This window comes from Delphinus delphis, chromosome 8 (assembly GCF_949987515.2).
Source record: "Delphinus delphis chromosome 8, mDelDel1.2, whole genome shotgun sequence".
Classification (NCBI taxonomy): Eukaryota; Metazoa; Chordata; class Mammalia; order Artiodactyla; family Delphinidae; genus Delphinus; species Delphinus delphis.
In genome coordinates this window covers 101,200,495-101,208,540 of record NC_082690.1, presented here as the reverse complement: position 1 = coordinate 101,208,540, position 8,046 = coordinate 101,200,495, and the positions used below count along the sequence as shown (strand labels likewise).

The 8,046-nt window shown below is 47.4% G+C and overlaps 1 long non-coding RNA gene across 1 annotated transcript in view; it reads left to right on the top strand.

The window, feature by feature from the left end:
• The first annotated feature begins 6,512 nt into the window (after nt 1–6,512).
• Nucleotides 6,513–8,046, top strand: part of LOC138414138 (uncharacterized) — a 34,783-nt gene continuing 33,249 nt past the window's right edge. Inside the window, exon 1 of the long non-coding RNA XR_011246556.1 lies at nt 6,513–6,598. This is a non-coding gene — a long non-coding RNA (uncharacterized lncRNA). The remainder of the gene's footprint in view (nt 6,599–8,046) is intronic.

Below are 8,046 nucleotides of genomic sequence, written 5' to 3'. Positions count from 1 at the left end.
AAGCTATGAAAGTTCTCTCAACACTGGACTATTGTACACAAAAGGCACTCTAGAAGCATCTTCCTATCTCTTCTCCGGGTAGTCGAATGTGTGTGTCATATTCAAGCTGTGTTCACTGCAGCTACTTTGAATCCCAGCCTACATTACTCTATCACTGGGGTACCTCTTAGGGACCCAGTTTGACAGCGCAAGCCAGGGGATGCAGATAAATTCAACATCAGCCTCAGGTCAAGGCCATGGAAAGGAAGCCTGCTTCAGCCATAAATATGCTACACCATAATCTTGACTAGGAAACGTTCAGTTCATCCTGCTGTAATTGGTTTTTGTTTTGTTTTTTTTGCGGTACGCGGGTCTCTCACTGTTGTGGCCTCTCCTGTTGCGGAGCACAGGCTCTGGACGCGCAGGCTCCGGACGCGCAGGCTCAGCGGCCATGGCTCACGGGCCCAGCCGCTCCGCGGCATATGGGATCCTCCCGGACCGAAGCACGAACCCATGTCCCCTGCATCGGCAGGCGGACTCTCAACCACTGCGCCATCAGGGAAGCACATCCTGCTGTAATTGTAATTCACCTAAATTCACTTTTTGAGAAAAGAGGTTAAGGTTTCAGTATGATAGGACAACCTAACTCCCTAGTTGCTTTTCTTCCCCTTACATGGAGGGTTGACTGTACAAATAGTGAGTACTTTTGGCTCAAAATGTGGCATGGATCAAAGCATAACTTTATATGGTCAGTAAGATGCAGTCATACATGTAATGTATGGCAGGCGGACTCTCAACCACTGCGCCACCAGGGAAGCCCAAGAATTTGCATTTCTAATGAGTTCTTAGGTGATGCTGCTGTTGCTCCTCTGGGGACCGCTCGTTGAGAGCCACTTATCTAGAAGGAGCTATTGAGATCTTGTCCTTTGAAAACTCATCCAAACCGACGTTTGTGACAGTCTTCTTCATGGGATCTAGAGTATGGGATTAGGAGGTTGGGAAATTTGTGCCAGTTTTGGTTTTCCTTTTTTTCCATTCAAGTGTTCCATGAATGATGAATGAGCTTTTGTTTAAGTGCCCAGCGTTAGAGTGCTCGGTTTAGTCCATCTGGGAGGGTAGGCTGGGGGGGAATTGAAATAGGCTGGGAACGATTAAAATTAGGCCCCCCAAATAAATTTGCAGCACTGATAGCAGTTCTCAGTGAAGAGGCAGCTATTCCAAGAGGTGTCTATCAGCTAAGCTTCCTGCCACATCTTTCCCAGGGAAATTCCCAGTGCTGATTAAGGCCCTTTGGTGGGCTTTTCTGTCCACAGACTAAGTGATGAGCATCTTACGGGCAGGAACCTTGACAGTTCTATTTGCAACACAAGGCCAGACCAGTGCCTGGCTCTCTGAAGATTTCCATAAATGTTTGTTGGATAAAGAACAAATGGTTCAGAAACTCAAAAAAGCAAATTCCCAGAAATCTGGGGCAACAGCTCTTGGAAAGAATGAAACTGGAGTGGCCTGGATATTTGTGAGCTGATCAGTGAGCACAACTTATTGCTATGGGAGAAAAACCCTGGATTTCAGATAGAGGTGCCTGGAATCCATTTTCCTGGCAGAGTCACATTGGTGCCTACTTGAGGGTTGTGGCTTAGAGGTAGTAACAGCCCCATGACGGGCACCATCTGGGCTGTTGTGTTCAGTGCTTTATGCTCTGGCACAGAGCCTGGTACACAGTAACTGCTTGCTTTTTTTTTTAACTTTAAAAAAATTTAATTTAATTTATTTTTTTATTTTTGGCTGTGTTGGGTCTTCGTTGCTGTGCATGGGCTTTCTCTAGTTGCAGCGAGCGCGGGCTACTCTTCGTTGCAACGTGCGGGCTTCTCATTGCGGTAGCTTCTCTTGTTGTGGAGCACAGGCTCTTGGTCCACAAGCTTCAGTAGCTGTGGCTCGCGGGCTCTAGAGCGCAGGCTCAGTAGTTGTGGCGCACGGGCTCAGTTGCTCCGCGGCCTGTGGGATCTTCCGGGAACAGGGCTAACCCGTGTCCCCTGCATTGGCAGCCGTATTCTTAACCACTGCGCCACCAAGGAAGCCCTCAAAATGCTTATTAAATAAAAAATGGACCAACTTCATTCAGATGGGGGGGCTTCAGCATCGGACAGGGGTTGGGCTGAGGTTTGGGGGTCCTGAGGATACTGATGGATAGTAATTGTAATTCAAAGCTCAACATCTGAATAAGAGAACATACTTATATAAGGAAAGAAACTTCTCTAGATTAATCAACCCTAAGAAGTCTAAGCTGGATACATTTTCAGCTGAAAAATACATTTTCAGGTAAGGGGTGTATTTGTTATAGACAAAGCATGGCAAAGTATAAAGGACAAAATAAAAATGGCTATAATTCTGCCACTTGGAGATACTCAGTTAAATTTTTTGGTATATTTCTCCCTTTCACTATTAAGATGCTCTATTTCTTACTTTTTCACCCCAGGTAGCATTATTTGTGAGCATTTCCATGCTATTAAATGTTGTACTACTAGAAATAATACTTCAGGGAACATTTTAATACATAAGTCCTTATTTGCATTTTTTGATTAATCCTCTAAGAAAAATCCATAAAGTAGATTTTTTAGGTCAAAGGTTATGCATGATACATATTGGAGGTGGAGCAGGAAATAAGTTATGTTTCAAGAGTATTGATGAATTATGACTTTCCTCCTACCAAAAGTTCACAAAAAATATGAGAATTGTTTCTAAAACAGTTTTGGAGAGCCACAGATTTTGAATGGAGTCGATCGCTCTGTTACTGCCTTGGACAGGATTCCAGTCATCAGTCCCTTTGAAATGTTTCCCTGCATAATAAGCACATAGCATGCAAATTTCTAAATCCAGAAAGGAAAGTGCAAATAAATAAGCTTCTAAAATGTGAGGCCCTTTAAGAAACCAAGTAAGCTACACAATGCTTCCTGGAATTAGGCAACTCTGCAAGGCAGGCTGGGTAAATTCTCAAGATGACAGGCCACTAAACTGTTTCTCTAGGGACAATAAGGGACCCTGCTTAGCACCCATTTTGGGAGAAGTGGAGAAAGCACACAGGCAGCCAGCCAAAAGCTTTAGTGCCTCATTGGAATTCATCTGGGGTCCGGTGGGCATCTGTCTTTGGACTGTTTTGTTCACTGTTTGTCCCTGTGCCTGGCAAGGAGCCACAACACCACACTGTAGGCTTCACAACCACACACTCTCCCCTGAATATGTTTCCCTAATTCCACTGGGCACAAACTGATGTAGCATTGTCTGTGCTGGGAGGTGCTTAGAGGAATATGAAAGCTCTCAAAAATCCAAGGTGACTGTAGGGAGATTATCAACTAGCTGTAGACACCGGACAGATTGTATTAGTCAGAGTTTCTGGTTGCATATATTGGTACCCATCTGGCTAGATGGGGCTTGTGAAATAAAAAATTATATATATATATATATATATATATATGTGTGTGTGTGTGTGTGTGTGTGTGTGTGTGTGTGTTCCTGACACAGAGCTCCTAAAACCCTTGTAAATCCCTAAGTGATAAGAACACTAGGAACGTCTTTTGTTCTAATGAGGTGACTCTAGGTGGGCTCCTGGGTGAACCCTGGATGGGGGCTGCTCACCAGAAAGACCAAGCCGTGATTTGAAGTGTGGAATTTTCAGCCCCATCCATCATCCTCCAGAGAGGGGAGAGGGGCTGGAAGTGGAGTTAATAATTGATCACGCCTACAAGAGGAAGCCTCCATAAAATCCCAATAGTATGGGGTTCAGTGAGCTTTCAAGTTGGTGAACACATCCACGTACTGGGAGGGTGGCGCACCCCAACTCCACAAGGACACGATCTCCTGCACTCCGGACCCCGCCCCACCCCCCAGACCTCGCCCTATGTACTCTTCATCTGTCTCTTCATCTATATCCTTTATCGTATCCTTTAATAAACTGGTAAATACATTTCCCTGAGTTCTATGAGCCACTCTAGCAAAGTAATTGAACCTTATGGTGGCGGGGGTGGGGGGAGGGTGTGTGGATCATGGGAACCCCTGATTTGTCCCCATGTTTGACAGAAGTTGTGGGTAACCTGGGGTCCTACACCTGCGATTGGCATTGGAAGTGGGGTGGGAGCAGTCTCGTGGGACTGAGCCCTTAACCTGTGGCATAGTGTCAGAACTGAGTTAAATTGCAGGACACTCAGCTGGTGTTGTGGAGAGTGGCTTGGGGCAGGGGCCATCCCTCCACACACACATCTGGTATAGAAGTATTGTGAAAGTGGTAATAGTATGAGAGCAAAGGAGACATACAGGAGCAAAGGACAGAAGGAGACATACAGAGCAAAGACTTGTAGGTTTTTCCAATACAAAGGTGCAAAAGGACTTATTAGAGAATATTGAGAACCTCTGGGATGCTCTACATCCACGCAGATGGGAAAAATAACCAACCACGCGATGGGGCTTACTCTAGGCTCCAGAGAACATACCTTCACCAACTTGCTAGGCACCCTCATTAGCCACCTTCCCTTGGGACTGGACACCTGTCTCTCCAGCTCTGCTTCCCCTGGCCACCAGGGACCTTGGCTACTTGGCTAGCAGGAGCACATGCCCCCCGTCACTTCTTCACCCTGCTCATTTGTGAAGCCACAACTCACGTGGATGCATCTGGTTGGTGGAACCCAGGTCATGGGCCCCCACCTTAGCTGCAAGGAAGTCTAGGAATGCCCAGTTTGGAGTTTCTACCGTGGGAAGGGCATGCTTCATATAAAAATATTGCCAAGGGCTTCCCCGGTGGCGCGGTGGTTGAAAGCCCGCCTGCCGATGCAGGGGACACGGGTTTGTGCCCTGCTCCGGGAAGATCCCACATGCCGCGGAGCGGCTGGGCCTGTGAGCTGTGGCCGCTGAGCCTGTGCGTCCGGAGCCTGTGCTCCGCAACGGAAGAGGCCACAACAGTGAGAGGCCTACGTACCACAAAAAAAAAAAAAAAAAAAAAAAAAAAATTGCCAAAATGTAGGGGGAATCTTGAAAAGATTGGGTAGCTGCAAATGACAAATATCCATTATCCAATGAATGAAAACTACTGGGGCAAAAAAAAAGCAACACAGTCAAAGATTTTGTGGCATAAATTATTTGGGTATTAGAGGATTTCAGAGAAAGGAAAGGAACTTGTGAGCAGTGGTTTGGCACAGACAATCTTGAATTTGGTACAAAGGAAATAAAGGATTTGAATTGGAAGAGAAAACGGAAACAGAGGGCATTTCAGGTGGGAAATTCAGCTTGGGCAAAGGCATGGAGAAGGAGGGGCTGTATAATTTGTTGTCCAAACCAGCACACTTGAGGGTAAAAGTGTAACCGAGCAGGACCCTATGAGGCCTTCCCAGGACAGATCCCCCCATGTCCTGTGCCTGCCTTTTGTTTTCATAAAAACTTTAGATTCCTAGGTCTTCCTGAGTTCCAAAGAATAGATTCAATCAAAGTGTGAAAATGCAGAAACAAAAGAAAACATTCAAGCAAGACAAAAAAATAATAGTTTAACCATTAAACAAAGTCAAGGACCTTTAGTTCCTCCTCAAGGGCTAAGATAATATTCTGAGCCATGTCCTTTGAGCTGTTTTGCAGATACTGAAACCCCCACCAGGTGGAAGAAGTTAACTGTATGCTGACCATGAACATGTGGACCCCAGACTGGTTGGAACCAGAAGGTTGATGATGTTGACTCCTGATTGCCTCACCACCAACCAATCAGAAGAACGTCCACGAGCCGATTGTGTACCCTGCAACCCTTTCCCTCATCCAGTCTTTAAAAACCTTTCTCTGAAAGCCATTGGATAGTTCAGGCCTTTTGAGTGTTAGCTGCCTGGACTCCTTGCTTGGCGCCCTGCAATAAACCTTACACTCTCCTTCACCACAACCCAGTGTCAGTAGATTGGCTTTACTGCAAGTGGATGAGTGGACCCAAGTTTTGTTTGCTAACAAAATGAAGCACTCTAAAAAATTATACTGGGACAGAGCTTCCCTGGTGGCTCAGTGGTTGAGAGTCCGCCTGCCGATGCAGGGGACACGGGTTCGTGCCCCCGTCCGGGAAGATCCCACATGCCGTGGAGCGGCTGGGCCCGTGAGCCATGGCCGCTGAGCCTGCACGTCCGGAGCCTGTGCTCCGCAATGGGAGAGGCCACGACAGTGAGAGGCCCACGTACCGCCAAAAAAAAAAAAAGGGGGAGAACAAGCCAAAAGGAGCAGAACAATAACAAAGTATAAAGAATAAAATAAAATTAGAAAAATAAAAGATTAGAAAATATATATATAAATGAATCAGCAACAACAAGGTAAAACAAAACCCCAACCTAAAAGAAGAAAAAAGAAAAAAAAAAGGCCTTGGCTATGGGGGGAGGAGTTTGGGGGGGTGGAACTTAGGTAGGGGTGGGGTTTAGGGTGGGGCAGGGCCTACGTAGGGTGACGTTTGAACATAGGGCGGGGCCTAGGCTCAGGACCCATGTAGCCGAAGGCCTTGGGGGCGGGGCTTAGCGCGGGCAGCGTTCAAGTGTGGGGCGGGGCCTCTGCTTAGGACCAGCGTGGAAGGGGAGAGGCAGCACCTGTGGAGTGTGGAGTTCCGGAGTTGGAGGTAAGCCCTGGGTGAGGGTGTGTGGGTGGGGTTTTGCCCAGCGGTTGGAGGGAGTCTCAGAAGAGGTGTCTGAGTGTAGAGGTGGAGCCCTGGGTGGGTGTGTAGGGGCGGGGCTTGGGCTCTGCACTGTAGGAGGGAGGCTCCGAGGTCAGAGGATTAGGCCCAGGAGCCCAAGAGCTCCCCGGTGCCTAAGTGGACAGGGAAAGCACTGCCATGTTCTCTTCCTGTCCTCTGCGCCACCCCCTCTTGGTCTCCCCCAGGTTCTCCCCTGTCACCTCTGGACCCCTAACCGTGGGTGGGTCCCCCTGGGTGCAGAAACTCCTCCCCTCCCCCAGCCGCCCTTCATGGGTGCTGGTCCCGTCCTGCCTCCACTTCGCCTCCCCCCTCACTCCCCCCCACACCCCACGTCCTACCCAGTCGCTGGGGGTTCCTCCCGTCCCCTTAGGTGTCCGTGGCCCCCCACCAGTGCCTGGTAGGTGCCCTAGTTGTGCAGAGACGTGAATTCTGCGTCCTCCTAGTCCGCCATCTTGACTCCACCCCCTATACTCATTCTTTTTTTTTAATTTTAAAGAATTTTAATACATAATATGAACTATTTCAGTCCCTCTTAACATGTAAGACCCTGACTCAAAGTATTTTTATACCGTTATTTTGAAGTATTGCACAATATAGGTACAAAATTAATATTTATGATTACATTTTCTTCCACAATATATAGCAAAAATCTTTAAACCTTTAACAGAAAATACATTTTTTCAAAAAGCAAATATTCGTACATTTTAATTCCACCACTAAAGGAATATCCTGTACACAATTTAGAATAGTTGATGTCTTTAAAATGGGTATTTTACAATTTCAGTAAAAAAAAATACAACATGAAGGTGCTGCTGTCACAGATCCCTGTAGTAAAAAGATATAAATGCAGGGGCTTCCCTGGTGGCGCAGTGGTTGAGAGTCCGCCTGCCTGTGCAGGGGACACGGGTTCGTGCCCCAATCTGGGAAGATCCCACATGCCGCGGAGCGGCTGGGCCCATGAGCCATGGCCGCTGAGCCTGTGCGTCCGGAGCCTGTGCTCCGCAACGGGAGAGGCCGCAACAGTGAGAGGCCCGCGTACCGCAAAAAAAAAAAAAAAAAAAAAGATATAAATGCAATACCATGTCGTAGAAACAATATATATATAACCTTTGATATTTTACAAACTTTGTACTAAATTAAATTATACAATTAGAAGAGACCAATAAACCCACTTATTAGTGCCAATTTTTTTTTTTTTTCTTTTTTTTGTGGCACACGGGCCTCTCACTGTTGTGGCCTCTCCCGTTGCAGAGCACAGGCTCCGGACGCGCAGGCTCAGCGGCCATGGCTCACGGGCCCAGACGCTCCGCGGCACGTGGGATCCTCCCGGACCGGGGCACGAACCCGCGTCCCCTGCATCGGCAGGCGGACTC